Source organism: Talpa occidentalis, unplaced genomic scaffold, assembly GCF_014898055.3.
Source record: "Talpa occidentalis isolate TD23 unplaced genomic scaffold, MPIMG_talOcc4v2.1 talOcc4.4, whole genome shotgun sequence".
Taxonomy (NCBI): domain Eukaryota; kingdom Metazoa; phylum Chordata; class Mammalia; order Eulipotyphla; family Talpidae; genus Talpa; species Talpa occidentalis.
In genome coordinates, this window is record NW_023604295.1 from 2,133,462 (window position 1) to 2,149,171 (window position 15,710).

Here is a 15,710-nt window from a genome sequence, read left to right on the forward strand (position 1 = left end):
TTGCAGCCGTGGCACAGCCCCCCCCCGAATCCGTGGCCTAGAAAGGTCGGCAGCGGACTTCACTCTCGTGAGGCGCACACCAGCTTTCCTCGCGGGGACGCCTTGTTCCTGGAGGGCGCAGGTTCCCTCCGCAGTGTTGGTCCACACCCCCTGGGGCCCGCGCTGGCTGGGTTGGCTCCAGAGCAGGCGGGGAGAGGAGTCCAGGCAGCGGGGCGTCGGCAGCAGCACCCGGGGTGGCTGGAGCTGCAGAGCCTCCCCCTGCAGAGGAAGCCTCAGCCGCACGGTGTCCAGCCGGCCCCGCTGGCCCTTCTGCGACGCTAGTTCTGTGGACCAAGGGGAGAGCCGCTCTGGGCGGGCAATTTGGGGCACAGAAGCGATGAAGAGGGTCTCTCGCTGGAAAGGAAAGCGCTGGAGAGGACGACCTGAAACTCGGCTGCCTCTGCAGCGAGAAGCGCCAGTCCCTTAGGGAAGGGCCGGCCCAGCAGGAGACGTGACCCCAGCGGCAGCGAGGGCGGCTCTGGGTGAGCAACTTGACGTGGGTCTCCTGGCGTGGTCCGGGCGCGAGCCGCGGTCAGGCCGCCTTTCCCAGCCCTTGGGGCTGAAGAGGCCACCGCGGGGACCGGCTCTGATGTCACTGCTGCCCTGTGTGACTTCAGACCCCAGCTCTGCGCTGTCGTCATGGTTTCCAGAGGAGCCAGCGGGGATGCCCACAGACCCAGCGCCGTGTGCCGGGGAGCGAGTACAGTGCCCTCTGCGGCCTCCTGGTCTGGGATGGCAGGTGCGGGGACGCCCGAGGCAGCGGGCACACGTGTCTTCACCCCTTCTTCTCCCCCCACCACCCCAGGGTGTTCATCGTATGTTCTTGGCTACTCGCGCATCTCACAGGACATTTCGGCCTCTGCCTCCTCTCCGGCTCCCGGCGTGGTCGCCGCGGCTGCACAGCGGCCCCTCCCCGGGCCTCCGACGGATGAATAATGGTCTCGATCCCGCCGGCCTGTGGCCCTCTGGAAATGCTCATTTGTGGTTTTCTATAGTTTTCCCATTTGCTCTAGGGTTTTCTTTCTCATTGATTTACAAGAGTCCTCGCACAGTCTCGACATCCCCAGGCTGCTGTGCCTGAGGTGGCGAGTGTCTTCTCAGCCCGCCGCTTCCCCGGTAGCTTCGTGCTGCTCACCCTGAAGCAAAAGGCCTCAGTTCTGACGCCCTCACGTCCATCTCAATAATTAACTTTGTGGTTTGTTCCTTGGGCTCCTCTTTTAAAAGCCTTGTGCTAATTTTGAGTCATGAAAAAGGTATTTCTTCGTTGTTATAATGATCTTTAGTTCAGATGTTTAAACTTAGAACTTTAAACCACTTGGAGTTTGAATTTTCTACGCGGCTCGGCTGGGCGGACACTTCATCTCTGTCTAGAGGGGTTCCGTTGCTGCAAAGCACCTGCCGGCCGGCGTCTTCCTGGCGCCGCAGCTGCAGCCGCGCGGTAGGTGGAGGGGGGCTGCTGTCCCTCACAGGGCGGCTGATCTGTTGGTCTAAACTGGTGCAGGCCCACCTTGTCTTTATCACAATTGTTCTCTCAAGTCAAGTCTATCTTGACACTGAATTTTGTTCTTCATTTTCAAGATAAATTCAGCTATTCGTGGATCTTTGCCCTTTCATACAAATTTTAGATTTATTGTGTTGAATTCACGGACAACCCAGCTGGGATGTTGATTAGAATTGCACGAAATGTTCAGACGAGTGAGGGGTGATTGGCATGGCTGGGTGTTAAGCTGGGTAATTGGTCGATCTGCTACGTAGGCATCCTGACTGATGCTGATTTATACCAGGAAGCTGGCATGAATCTCCACTTATTCCATTATCAATATCGACTAATAATTTAGAAGTTTTCATAAAGGTGTCACGCAATCACTCTCAGGCTAATTTTTTTCCAGCATGGGCATTAGTCGTCACAAAAATTAATTGGGTCCACATTCTGGGGGGCACGTCAGAGCCCATCACCATGCCTCGGAGGGCGACCCACCCACCAGAGCCAGCGTGCGCTATTTCCACCTCCAACTTTCCTCCTGGACACAGCTCTTTAGAATATTTTAAAACTCCTATCAATTAAAATAAATTAACTGCACCCTGGGGCTGTGGTATCAGACGTGAACTTAGCCAGAGCAGGAAGATGTCAGCATGTTTCCAGTCCAGCAAGCCTTCAACATCATTCCCACACCAGGGAGCTGGGAGCCTTTGTTTTGCTTATCAAGATAACATGCATCAGGGAAGGAGGGCGCTGGCTTCGCTCTCTGGAGGAAGACTCGGCCCCCTTGTGCTTCCCTGCCAGCATCATTTTTGCAACAGAGAAGAACTCACACCCCGAGAAAGCGAGGGTCCAGGAGGTGGGCCTGACTTTGCTTTGAAGTCCTGTGTCTTAATAGCAAGTCCATGTTAATATCTTAGTTCTCCAAATACACTGGTGACATTTTTTCTAGGTCTAGGATACTGTGAAGTAAATTGGACAATCCAAGAGGTTGTGTTCCCTTAACCTGTGTAGGGGAAATGAAGATGCTCAGGCTTTTGCGTCTTGGGCCTCTGTGACTCTCACCTGCGTCCTTAAATGCAGGAGGCGCTTGGGGGCATGGGCATGGGGCATGCGGGCCTGATGGTGGACACCTGGAGTGTGGTGTGGGCGTGTGTGAGTGGGCGCACCTGAGCCTGGAGGCTGACGCTGTAAGGGCGGCGGCAGAGGCCTGTGAGGCAGAGAGCGGCATGAGACCATGAGAGAGCGTCAGAGCCCAGAGAGAGTGAAGACTTGCCAGGGGCTGGGAGGCCTGCCAGCCTGCCGACCCTGCAGGCCCCTCTGCCTGTCCTGCGCCTGGTTTCAGCGCTACAAATGACGTAGAAATATCATTACAAGCCTGAAAAAGCCACTGAAGGCTCTAGGACGTTCCTTTGCCCATTTGCCTGGATCCATTGAGAACCTGCCTACCTGCTGTCTGCCTGCACCCCAACCTGCACCCCAATCCCATGGCTCAGGGGTCCCAGTTCAAGGCAAGCGTGAGTCTGAAGAAATGCACTGTGGGTCTTAATGCCGAGGACTTCATGGGTTTGTGTGTCCCCTGAAAACTCCTATGTTCAAGCCCTGATCCCTGGCACCCCAGAATGTGACTTTTGGATGGAGCCTTTGACGAGCGAGGTTACTAGGGGGGTCCTAACTCCACTGGGGTCCGCAGAAGAGGCAAGGACACTAACAGTCCCATGGGAATGGCCTGTGTAGACACTGGGAAGAGGCCCTGCACGCGGGAGAGGGGCCTTGGGAGGAGTCAGCCCCGCAGCACCCCGAATCTGTGACTTCAGCCTCCAGAGCCCGGAGATAACCGTCTGTTGTTTAATCACCCACAGCTGGTGGCCTTCGTGAGGGCAGCCTGAGGGGGGTGGGCCCACTGCAGTGTGGATTTTAAAGAAGCTGTCTCTGCTCTCTAGTGATTCTCCAGCCTCCCTCAGACCTTCCACCAACTACTGGGCTCTGGGTGAGAAATCCGGATCAGAAAGACAGTGGTGTGGGCCAGAGGGAGGGAGCAGGGGCCCGAGGAACTACTCGGTGGGCGAGGCTGTGCTGGCAGCCAACAGAAAGGCAGGGTGTCTGTCTCCAGGTAAAGTGGTGACTTTCTAGAGAATTCTGAGGAAAAAGGGTGCGCTGGTCCCTTGAATGCACCATGAGCATACTAGCAGGATGAGAATAGTAAATGGAGATGGTCATTTACTGCTCATTCCCGGCCCGGCCCTGGGTGGGGACACACCAGCTCCCGGTGAAAGGGCCTGAGCAGTTGGGGCACAGGGGGAGTCAGCCTGCGAGCTCTTGGGGACCAGCGCTATGGGTGGGGTCAGGAGGGTGAGAGGAAGGTGGATTTTCTGCCACAAAGCATGGACTGGAGAAGTTAGGGGGCAGCTTGGGGACAGGATCTGCCCAGCACAGGGCCCATGGCCTGAGGAAAATGGGCTCAGGTGGGGCCGGGCATCATGCCCCTAAGGAGCCGCAAAGCAACATGCTCGCCCGTGGCATGTGCTTATTCAGTGTCTTGGGTCAGCCCTAGGGAAAGTGCTGGAAGGGGAAACGACTTCTTCACCTGCTGCTGAGCCTCAGGACAGGACTGGCCTACAGGTGAGAAGGTTTAGCTTGTGGAAGTGGAAAGGAGAAGCAAAGCACGCCAGGCAGGTTAGCCAAGGGAGGACTTCACGGTAGTTTCTGGGGTTGAATTTCATGTTGAGGCCAAGGGGCATGGGGGAGCTCTCTAAGTGTGGGCCCCGCCCCCCAACGTGACCATGGAATCTGTCCCTGGGGTGTGAGGAGGGGCTGTGAGTGATGTTACAAAATCCCAAACTCTAAGATCTGAAAACAAACAATTACTTGAGCAGAAAATGAGGGACCAGCTCTAGTTTTCTTGTTAAGGACTTGTTTCTAAACAGCTGAATAATTACTGTCATCTATTTAAGATTTCCAGATGGTTTCTAAATTTTTCTGCTTTCTTCAAAATTTCTCAGCCTTTTTACACTTGTCTCAAAGATAGCTAGAACATTTCTAATTGGATCATTGCATTTACAACAAACACTTCCTGGAGGACCACTCAGCAGACACTGGTGAGGGGCCTCCACCTCCCATCTTTGGAAGAGCTGGAGTTTGTAGGATTCCGTATCATTAGGATTTTTCTCATTGCATTGACTATTAAGTCAGTTTACTGACAGATCCAATATTGATTTCTTAAGTTGTCTAATTCTGTTTAAAATAACATTTTTCCCCAGAAAAACTGGTATTTCAAGTTGATCTGACAACACAGAATAGTAGTAATTTGTGCCTGGTGACCTCAGTGCTATGGATTTTTCTATGCATGAAGGAACGTGAAGTCTTTTTGAGGATCCTCTAGTTTCTGGCCTTTCACTCAGGAAATCAAGCAAACCTCACCCAGGGGCTCGGGGGGCGCCATAGCCCCCCGTGTTCTGGTTATGAATCCCTGCATTCATGCTGTTTTCCAGGTCCATCCGGGACGCAGCGGCCCCGGAACTGCACCCTGAACCTGTTATAGAGCAGCCCCGATATTAAACGGGTTCCTGGCTGTGGGTCCTCACCCGCGCGCTTACAAGGGACTTATGAATACTCCACGACAGGCACACACAGAAGGTTCATAAAAGGTTTATTTACAAGGGAAAAGGAAATAAGGAAAATGGACAATTCAGGGAGAAAATAGGGAAATAAAGTCTTTCATGCATCCTCCCCGATCCGCCGACCTGGAAACCCAAAGGCACTCTCCGAGCTGGCCGGATGCTGTGAGTTGGTGGAGAGCCAACATGGGGGACCCCCCCCAAAGCCCACGTGTCTGCCTTTATACCAACCTGGCTGCTGAACCCCACCCTCAGGTCCCAGCCACCTTCCCTTGGGTGGGGATGGGATGTGGAGTTCCCAGTGTCTTTGGCCTGGGGTGGGGGTGGAGTCCACAAAGCCTGTATGGGATTAGTTTTGGGACAGCCTTTTCCCCCTAACAAACCCACCTTCCTGGCTCCCATTCTTCCAGTTTTCGGTGGCTCAGGCCACCTGGGCTGCTCACTTTTCCCAAACACAATCTTGCAGTTCCTGAGTTTTTTTTTTTTTTTTTAAAGATTTGCTTTATTTATGCATACAAGAACTGAGGTGTAAGCCAGAGGTGTGTTTCTACTGGTTTCATTTTATTAAGTCTTCCTGGAGGGTGCTCCTCGAGTATTCTTTGCTGCCTGCATTTCTACTCCTCTTTGGAGGGACCATAATTCTGTGACCTAGAGACACATTCCCGCATGGATGTGTTCCTCCTCCTCCCGATAAACTAGTGATGAAACCATGACTGTTGTCAACAGATGGATGCTAGAGGCTGGGTGGTGGACGGGAGATGATGGACATGACTGGTGGATGCATCGTGGAGAGAGACCACCGCAGGCGCCCCCTTTACTGTGCTTTGCTCTAGTTCACTTGGCAGATAATTGCATTATTTTACAATTTTTAGTAATACAGAATTTTAAATTAAGGTCTGTACTTTTTTATAGGTGCAATGCTCTGGCACACTTAATGGACTACAATGGACTTACTAGACTACAAAAAAAGGTATGTGGACTGGGCAACCGAAGTATTCACGTGCATTGCTTTAGCGGGATATCGGCTTCATTGCTGAGGTCGGAACAGAACACGGCAGGTCTTCAGGGTGTGTCTGTAAGAGGTGATGGGTGGGTGGATGGCTCCGTCTCTATTGCATATATTCTGAATTACATGCAGCTCGCGTAATTGTTACAGGGCAACCCTGCTCTAACACGGGTTGCCTGGCTGCGGGTCCTCACCCGCGTGCTGAAAAGGAACTCAGGCCGCAGGCACACACAGAAGGTTAGCACAGGTTTATTTACAAGGGAAGGGGAATGAGGACATGAGCAACTCAGGGAGAAAAGAGGGAGATAAATTCGTACACGCGCTCTACCCGCTCCCCGACCTGGAATCCCAAGGGACCAGCCGGGCCGGAGCTGGAGCCAAGGAGCCCACCCCGCCCGGCCGTTTCAGTTACAAACTGAGAAAATGGCTGCTCAACTCCGCCCTTAGGGCCTCGCAACCTCCCTTGGGGATTTCTCTTGTGAGCCCCCTGCGGTACCCTGGCAGCCGCCTTGGGGCTCTGTTCTCTTTAACCCGGGTCAGGGGACTTGTAGCTCCCGAGTCTGGATGGCTCTGGTCTGGGGCGGGGCGACATCCCAAAGCCCGGGCGTTTGCACAGGACATCTCCCCAGCAGGAGGCTGCTCCCCCTCGCTGCGCTTCCAAGGAAGGTGAGGGCCTGGCGTGGGGCCCAGGGGTGTGGGCTGCGCCAGGAGCGCCCCGGGAGGCGCAGAAGCCACCCCAGACCCCACCCTCAGACCCCACCCCTAACTCGCAGACCCCACCCCGCACCGCAGGAACCTGCTTTCCCGGCAGCGGCCGCGGGCTGGACCACGTGCTCTCCCGGCCACGTGACCCTCCGCCTGGGATTTCCGGGCGCCGCGGCTCTGGGGCGCCCGCCCATCGCTCGGAGCCCGTTCCCCCGTCCGAGAGACGCGCCCTTGCGCGCTGGCGGCCGCCGGGTGTGGACGGCCCGACGCGCTCCCCGCGGCCGCCTCAGCCTCGCCCGGAGAGGCCCCTGCGCCCGCTGCCCAGAGCGCCCCTCCCGGCTGACGCGCCCCGGGACACGGGGACACCGCGGGGCCCTGGGCCGGAGAGCGGGGGCGCCCCGGCCCGTCCCCCACGCGGGCCCCACCGTCCAGCGAGGCCCGGCCGGAGCCCCGCCGCCGCGTCCACTACTGCGCACCGGCGCGCGCGCTCGCACACCCACTCACACGCACTCACGCGCACACTCACTCTCACACTCGGCGCCCCCCCACGGCCCCCCCCCGCCCCCAGGCGCCGGCGGAGGGAGGGGACCCCCCTTGGGCAGGGACCCGGGGCCGCGGGGTCACTCGGGCACGCGACCTCCTGGGCCGGGACGAGCGTCTTCGGGGTCTCCGCCGCGGCTCCCGTCCCCCTGCGCTGACCCGGCCCTCCGCCATCGTCCAGGGCGCGCAGCCGGCGGAGGTGGGGGGGGGGCGCCGCGGGGGCGAGGGGGGAGGGGGGGCGCCGCGGGGGGGGGGGGGGGGCGCCGGCCTGAGGCACCGCGCTCCCCCGTGGCCGCGCCGTCGCGAGGGGGAATACGACGGCGCGCACCGTCCCCTTCCGGCCTGGCCGGCGGCGCTGCTCCCGCGGGTGCCCTCCCGCGTCCCCCCGGGTCCCCCGGGGCCTCCCGCGCCTTCCCGGGGCATCCGCGCCCTCCCCGGCCATCCCGGCTCTCACGCGGGCGCGGGCGGACGTTCCGGTCGCCGCCAGCAGGGGGGCCGGCGGGCCGGGCGCGGAGCTGTCCCCGCGGGCGCCGACCCGGGTGCGGGGTGCGGGGCGGGCGCTGCCCACGGGCGCGGGGAGCGCGGGGCCGGCCTTGTCTCGGGGCTCCCAGTGACTTCCATGGAGAACGCCGGGAGGAAGAAGTCGCCGCTCTCCGGGGAGCCTGGCCTCCTGCCCGAGCCCCCGGGGTGGACCGGCCGGGAGCCCCTGGGAGGCGGCGCGCGCGAGCCCTGGGAGGAGAGAGCGGGCGCGCCTGTCCCCGGAATGGGGTGCGGCGAGGCCCGTCTGCGAGCGCCCCCGGGAGTCGCCCCTCTGTGTCCTGAGTGTTCCCCGCGGCGCCTGCAGCTGCTTATCACGTTATTTAGAGAAAACGAAACCAAAAAAATCCAGGCTGTCCGAGCTCCAGCTTCCCACAGAGGATCCAGCTGAAAATAACGGACGGCGAGGCCCTCGCAGGGCGCCCGCGGGCCACAAGCCCCGGGAAGCTCCGGCTGGTCTCCCCGAGCGCGCAGGCGATGCTTCAGAAGATGAAACCCGGGCAGTGGGGGGGGCGGGGGCGCCCTCGAGGGAGAAAGGGAAAAAGACAATTGAGTTATTTTTCCAAAAATATTTGTGCGGGCCTCCCCAGTGGCGCAGCGCTTGAGCGCAGCCTGTGGAGCTGTCCGCAGCCTCTGGGCACTGGCTCGATCCCGGCCGGCCAGGGAGACACCCACACGGTGCAGCAGACCTCGCCTGTCTCCCCGCTGCTCCCCGCAGCTGTGTGTTCCAGGGGATCCGCCTGCTCTGCTCCCCGCTCTGTCTCTGGTGGATCCTCTCACCCTTCCGCGCATCTGACCTGTACCCCAGTTCTTGTATCCATGAATAAATAAATCTTAAAAAAATTATGCATACATACAAGAACTGGGGTGCAGGCCAGAGGTACGGGGCGGGGGGTGAGAGGATTCACCAGAGACAGAGCAGGGAACAGAACAGGACGGACTGACTGAAATCCACTGCTGGGGGGAGCAGCGGGGAGTCAGGGGAGGTCTGCTGTGCCGTGGGGGTAGCTCCCTGCCTGGGGATTGAACTCAGCCCAGTGGCTGGTGAAAGCTTGATAGCGCTGAGACTTAACCCCGGCGCCACCAGGGAGGCCCCCAATTCAGTTATTTTTAAACCTGAATACCTAGAATTAGTTGAGAAAAAACCACAAAGACAAAAAACAAAACAGATCCACGCCTTCCCAAGTCAGGGTCCTTGCAGACCGACACTAGAAAGCTGCTCGTTGACAGAAGTGCGTCTCCTTGTGCAGCTCCTTCCTGCGGGCAACCTCAGGAGTTAATGATAAAAAGCAAACAAGAAACAAAACCACAAACACCGAAGATCAGAACTCAGGTGCTTTTTATCACTGCGGTTTTTGTTTTTTTTTCTTTGAATTGCACTTTATTTTCCAGATCTTCATCTGTGGCTATTGGTAAGAATGTTTGGAACCTTGGGGTCCTCTTCCTGTCCTGTCTCTGGCTGGAAAATGAAGCTCTCTATGCAGATGATCGCCTCCCGCCTGGCTGGCTTGGGTCTGTGTAATGGGGTTGCTGACATTTCTTTGACCTCCTAGTGGAATAATTAGGTGCTCCAGTTACCAAGCAACCGAGAGTCGGCCGCCCAGGGGCACAGAGTCCCAGGCAGACTCCTCTGTGGGCAGAGTCTCCATCAGATTCGGGGGTGCCGAGCTTCCTGCCACCTCTGCTGGCCCCACACTGGGCCCCTGCTGTCCAGAGGGAGGCCCGTGTAGTTCAGGGGAGACCTGAGTGTCCGTGTGGACACGTCATGTATGTGGGCCGTGGGTAAGGAGAGACAGCGCAGGTGCTTCGCGAGCTGCTCAGCTCACAGGCTGCCAGGCCCTGAGTCCACCCACTTCCGGACCTGCCGGAGGGGAACCTGCCCTTTGTCCTTCCCCCATGGCTGTGGTCGGTCGCTTAGCAACCAGGCCGCTCAGGGCACCTGAGGGGAGCCACACCTGGTCACTTCTCTGCTGTTAAACCTCCACATGGCCTGGCTGGTGCAGAGCCCCTGTCCTGGGGGTGGGGGCCCTGAGACCGGGCGGTGCCTGGGGGAGGAGGCGGCCTAAGTGACCAGCAGTGTCATCTCGAAAAGCCCTGAACAGGGAAAGCACAGCATAAGAGGATCGTATTTTCCTTCGAATTTTGTTCAATAAAACCTAATAACTTCCTGATGTGGATGCCAACAGTCCCCCAGCCGCGGACAAAAGCATTATGCAAAGTTGTGTTTGTATAGTGTGTCCACCCTAAAGTCTGCATGTGTTGGGGAAAGTGCTCCCACACCACACGGGCCCCCAGCACGCCCCGGGAAGGCCCCTCTCCAGCGGCGGCTGCGTGCTAGGCAGCGCAGGGGCTTCCGGGGGGCCAGGGCGGAGGACAGCTCTGTGCTGGCCCCGCCGGATGCCAGTGCCTTGCCGGGCCACTTCCCAGAGCTTAGACTCGGCTGCCATTTGTAGACATGAGAGCCCAGGGCCGCTGGGCCCTCAGCCAAGTCCCTGTTCTGCTGAGCATGGCCCGTGAGCCCCATACCAAGCCCCGGAGGGAGGGCCTGTCCCGCCCCATCTTCCAGATGAGAAAATGGGTGCAGAGTGACTGGTGGTGGTGAAGCTGCCCAGCGGTGACCCTGAGAGGACTGGCCTCCATGGCACCTGCTCCCACACACCCAGCTGTCCTGCCCCTTCACAGTGGGGTGACAGGTGACAGGACACCCCACAGGCCCATGTGAGGGTGACAGAATAGAGGGTGCTGGAGAGGCCCTTGGGGGTGAGTGGGGTAGCTCATTGAGATTAGTTATTTAAAATTCAGTTACGACATGTTTGTAGTAGAGATTATGTTTCTGGAATGTTCCATTCTGGAGGGAGAAGGCTGTCTGATGGGGTCTGGCTGGGTTGACAGGGTACCAGGATTCTACTTGATGCAACTATTACTGGCTTGGCTCTCAGTGGGTGACCTCTTCTGTGCTGGCCCGTGCGGGGTTGAGGGACCAGGGTCTGTCACAGGCCATGGGAGAGAGTGACATGGACTCGGACAGGCAAAGTGGGGCTGGGAGACTGGGGAGGGCCCCAGGGCTTTCTTCGCCGTGACCTTCCTGGGAGCAGACCCCAGTGCTGCTGGAGCTAAGGGCAGCGCTGATGTCCTTGGGGAGGGCGATCCAGGAGGAGGCCGTCTCAGCCAGCTTGGGCTGTTTGAAAAAAATACCATGAACTGGGTGGTTTGTAAGCCACAGACATTTCTTGCTCAGAGAGCAAGACTCTGAGTCCTGAGGGCCTAAGGCCAACTTCTTCCCGTGCCTCGCATGGTAAAGGGAGAGCGGGCCCCTCTGCCTCTTCTTTTTTAAAAAAACATTCATTTATGCATGAAGAGCCAGATGGGGTGCAGGCCAGGGCTACAGGGGTGAGAATGTTAGGGGGAAAAGGCTGTCCCAAAGCTCATTCCATACAGGCTTCGTGGACTCCACCCCCACCCCAGGCCAAAGCCAAAGACACTGGGAACTCCACATCCCATCCCCACCCAAGGGAAGGTGGCTGGGACCTGAGGGTGGGGTTCAGCAGCCAGGTTCGTATAAAGGCAGACACGTGGGCTTTGGGGGGGTGGTCCCCCATGTTGGCTCTCCGCCAACTCGCAGCGTCCGGCCAGCTCGGAGAGTGCCTTTGGGTTTCCAGGTCGGCGGATCGGGTAGGACGCATGAAAGACTGTATTTCGCTATTTTCTCCCTGAGTTGTACATTTTCCTTCTTTCCTTTTCCCTTGTCAATAAACCTTTTATGAACCTTCTGTGTGTGCCTGTCGTGGAGTATTCCTAAGTCCCTTGTAAGCGCGCGGGTGAGGACCCACAGCCAGGAACCAGTTCAATATGGGGGCTGCCCTATAACAAGAGGACTCACCAGAGACAGAGCAGGGAGCAGAACAGGCGGATCTACTGAAATGCACTGCTGAGGGGAGCAGCGGGAGACAGGAAAGGTCTGCTGCGCCCTGTGGGTAGCTCCCTGGCCGGGGATCAAATTCATGCTGCAGTGGCTGGCGATGGCTTCATAGCGCTGAGACTTAACCCCTTGCGCCACCAGGGAGGCCCCTCCTTCTGGAACCTGACCCTGAGTCTTAAGGAGGGTCCAGAGACAGCAGCAGACTCTTCAGTCGAGTCAGGCACAAGGGTTGGTCTTTGCTTCCAAACAACCCGAGCCGAGGGCCCAGAATTCCAGGAGATTATTTCCACGATCTTTTCAGCCTGCAGTTTCTCCGGTCGCGACAATCTCTGTCATCCACATATGGGACCTCTCCCTTTCTTTTCTCTGGGCGAATAATTCGGGTTGTGTAAAATGGAGTTACAAAAAGGTGGCTGTTGTTAAGCCTTTGGGGGGATTGGCTAAATAACAGGCCTTTTAATTCCTAAGAAAATTGCTCCTTCTATGCAGAATAGACGGGGCCATTCACATGCGAACACAGCCTTTTCTATTCTGACACAGCTTCCTTTCAAATTCGAGCCCCAGTATGTAAATGGAGCCGACAACCAAATTCCCTTCTCCAACGGAGACTGTTAATCTTTTTCTTTGAAGACCTTCACCTCTTTGAGCCAGGAAATTACTGTCAACCTTCTTGCTGCCTGCAGCAGAGCGAACTGAGCTTTTTTCTCCCGTATTTTTTTCTTGAAAGGAATATTGTGCCAAGGGCGCTTTCTAGACATACGTCTATATTTAAAAATCATTATCTTCAAAAATTGGCAGCGAAAGTCATTGACAGCGCTGTGTTCACATCACCTCGCTGGAGTGCAGGTTAAACATCTTCCCATTGTCTGCGGGCCTGGAACTCAGGTCTCCTCACAACACTTGAGTTCAGAGTAATTACTGCGCTTTCCAAAGGAGTTTCTGTGTGATTACCACGCAGTTTACTTCGTGGTAGCTATGCAATTAACTTGTCTCACTTCTCTAAATGGAAAATACTATAATTCTAATACAAATGGTGTGGAGGCTAGTTTTCTCCACCGCACTTTAAAAACATCTACATTTCCAGAAGGGCATGTCTCCTGTCCTCGTCTTCCGATAGCTTCGCCGGCGTAGTTAATTATTTTTTGCTCTTATAGACCGAAGGCAGGCAAGATGGTTAACATTTTATTGGAATGCCCCCAATTATCGATAAATCTCGGAGATATAAAAAGTGATAATGGGAGTTAAATTAGCCACACAGATGGCGCTCTGGCCGGGGCTGGGCGGCTCCCTGGAGGCCTGGAAGGAAACGGGCCCTCTTGTCTGTCCCGCTCATAGGTTAGCAGCAGCTTTGGGAGGGAATTTGCTTGAGGGAATTTGGGAGGGAATTTGCAAATACAGAGGAATTTGCCCTCTGTATTTTCTGCTGTCAGGGTGTGGGTGGCGTTTGGAGAATGTTCCAGGAAACGCTCCCTCCTATTGTTTGAGGCCCAGGTCAAGGAGATGGAACTGGGCACTAATAAGAGGTTTGAAACGTGAAGTAACCCCACAGGCTAATTACAATCTAGAGAAGAATAGATAGTGTCAACCATAGATTTTTTTTTCCTAGAAAAATCACTTTGCTTGTTCCTATCTGTATGACCATCTTCGATGACTTTTAGATGGCCCTTGGAGATGACTGATGCATTAATTTCTGAAAGCAAATCAATTTACCTGTCAAACTGTGGGCCCCAGGATCAGCCCTAGGTGTGATTCTTCCTCTGCTAATTGGATACATCCATGTGTCCACCCCACTAACCACACAGCCGGGAGATGAGGACTATGGGAATAGAGGCGACCCCTGCCTCTGAGGACCCCGAAGCCCAGCTGGGGAGGCACTCAGGGCAACAGGGTTGAGAATATGGCTGGAAAGTCCACCAAAGGTACAAGCAAATTTGCTAAGAGGATGCACACCAGTCCCCAAATGCACGGCACATCTCCCCTGAGCAAGGTGCTGTTTCCATTCGTGGAGGGGCAACAGGGAGTGAGACCCAAGTTCCAGGTCCTCGCAGAGCTTCCTTCTCTGAGAGGAACCGCCAATCAGCAGGCGCACCACTTGCAGGCACCGACACACGTTTGCAGGGAGGACAGGGCTTGCCGGGTGAAGTGGTCAGGGAAGCTTGGCATGAGAAAGGGACATTTAAGCAGACACCAGAATAAAGTCGAGGCAGGCAAGGGAAGGAAATGCCCCAAGGGAGGGGGTGATCTTCCATGTGAAATGTGAAGAGGAGAGAACTCCCTGCTGCTCTTGACAAGATGGCGGTCGTCGCCGTGGGTGTCTCAGAGGAGCGCTCAGGGACAGAGACCTCCATGGAGTAGGTTCAGGAACAGGTTCAAGGGATCGGCAGTATGGAAGAAGAGGAAGAGACTGTCAGAAATCACTGTTTTGGGGAGGTTTGCTATAAAGAGGAGAGATGTGGGTGGAAGGTGGAGGTGAGCACGGGGCTAAGGAAAATCTTTTGAAGCAAAGAGATATTACATGGAGAAGGAAGGACTTGACGGTCCATGTCTAGAGCCAGGCTGCGACTTTGAAGCAATGATGGGGGTGCAGACTCCAGAGAAGGGACGAGCAGGCCCAGCTCTCACAGGAGGGAAGGCTGGGTGTGCGGGTGCAGAGGCAGAGAGAGGGGACGAGGCTGGGGAAGAGAACAGGAGAGAGCTCAGAAAGGCAAGTGACTGGAGAGCCAGCTGGAGGCACAGGCCCTCGCTGCAGGGGGGCGCAATTTCAAGGACTCTCTGCCTCCAAATTGGGCGGCCTTTATCTAGCTCCTCCTTCTAGCCAGTAGGACTTTGAATTCCTCTCCACTTCCAATGGGCCCAGGCTTTGTCCCCGACAGGCGATACTTCATTGTGAGCTGACCCTTGCTAGTTCGGTGGTGCGTGTATAGGTCGCCCCTTCACCCCAAGTGTCTGCATCCTTCTAAATCGGTCACTTTATGTGACAAAAGGGCTTTTGCAGATGTGATTATGTGGAGGATGTTGAGATGGAGAGATTATCCTGGATTGTCTGGGTGGGTCCAGTGTCATCACACGTGTCCTTTTAGAGGGAAGCAAGAGGTCAGGGTGCTGGTAAAAGTGCCAATAGAAGCGGGGGTTGGAGTGAGGCAGGGCCAGCAGCCAGGCAATGTGGGCCAGAAGCCAGGAAAGGCAAGGAAATGGATTCTCCCCGAGAGCATCCAGAAGAAACAGTCCTGTGGAAACCTTGACTTCGTCTTAGTCTCATTTCAGACTTCTGACCTCCAGAGCAGAAAGGTAATTTGATCTGGATTTTAATTCTTGTCCATGATCATTTGACAGCAGCCGCAGGAGACAGAGTACATCTGTGATGAAAATCTACCGAAGCTGAGACCCATTCCTTTCCAAGTCCTGTTCCTGCTCGTCGTAGGATGCGCTGTCTGTGAAAGCTTTGAAGCGGGTGGCAGCGCCTTTGGAGATGAGGGAAGGCTGGTCAGAGAGCACCAGTGAGCAGGTGCCACCTCTGGCACCTGGTCATGCCCCAGGTGTGAGAGCTGTGATATCTCCAGCCACAACATCAGCGTTGATGATACTCACTGTCAGGTGAGTCCCTGCACAGCGCTGTGCCTATGATGGGGAGGGAATGGTCTCAGTTGTGTGCTGTGCCCTGGGCCTCAAGTCCCCCCACCCCCATTTTCTTGCCCTGTTTTGCAAACAAAAGGTCTGTGGGACCCAAGGGGCTGACTTAGTCTTCAGAGGAGGACAGGTCAAAGACTTCCATGTCATCTAATTGGGTCAACAGTATCCTTCACTGTTACAAGGTTGGGCCTTCTCCAAGGGACTCCCAAGATGGCCACCACTAGGCGGTTTTGTCGC

General features: G+C 56.2%; 1 long non-coding RNA gene across 2 annotated transcripts; it reads left to right on the forward strand.

Annotated features, from left to right (window-relative positions):
- The first annotated feature begins 702 nt into the window (after window positions 1-702).
- On the forward strand, window positions 703-15,480 carry LOC119257186 (uncharacterized). Of its 2 annotated transcripts, XR_005127973.2 has the most exons (4): window positions 3,394-3,509; window positions 4,068-4,141; window positions 6,049-6,106; window positions 15,177-15,480. It is a non-coding gene; the product is annotated as an uncharacterized LOC119257186 (long non-coding RNA). The 2 variants fall into 2 exon arrangements; XR_008553738.1 differs by lacking the exons at window positions 3,394-3,509; window positions 4,068-4,141 and adding an exon at window positions 703-778.
- The last annotated feature ends 230 nt before the right edge of the window (window positions 15,481-15,710 follow it).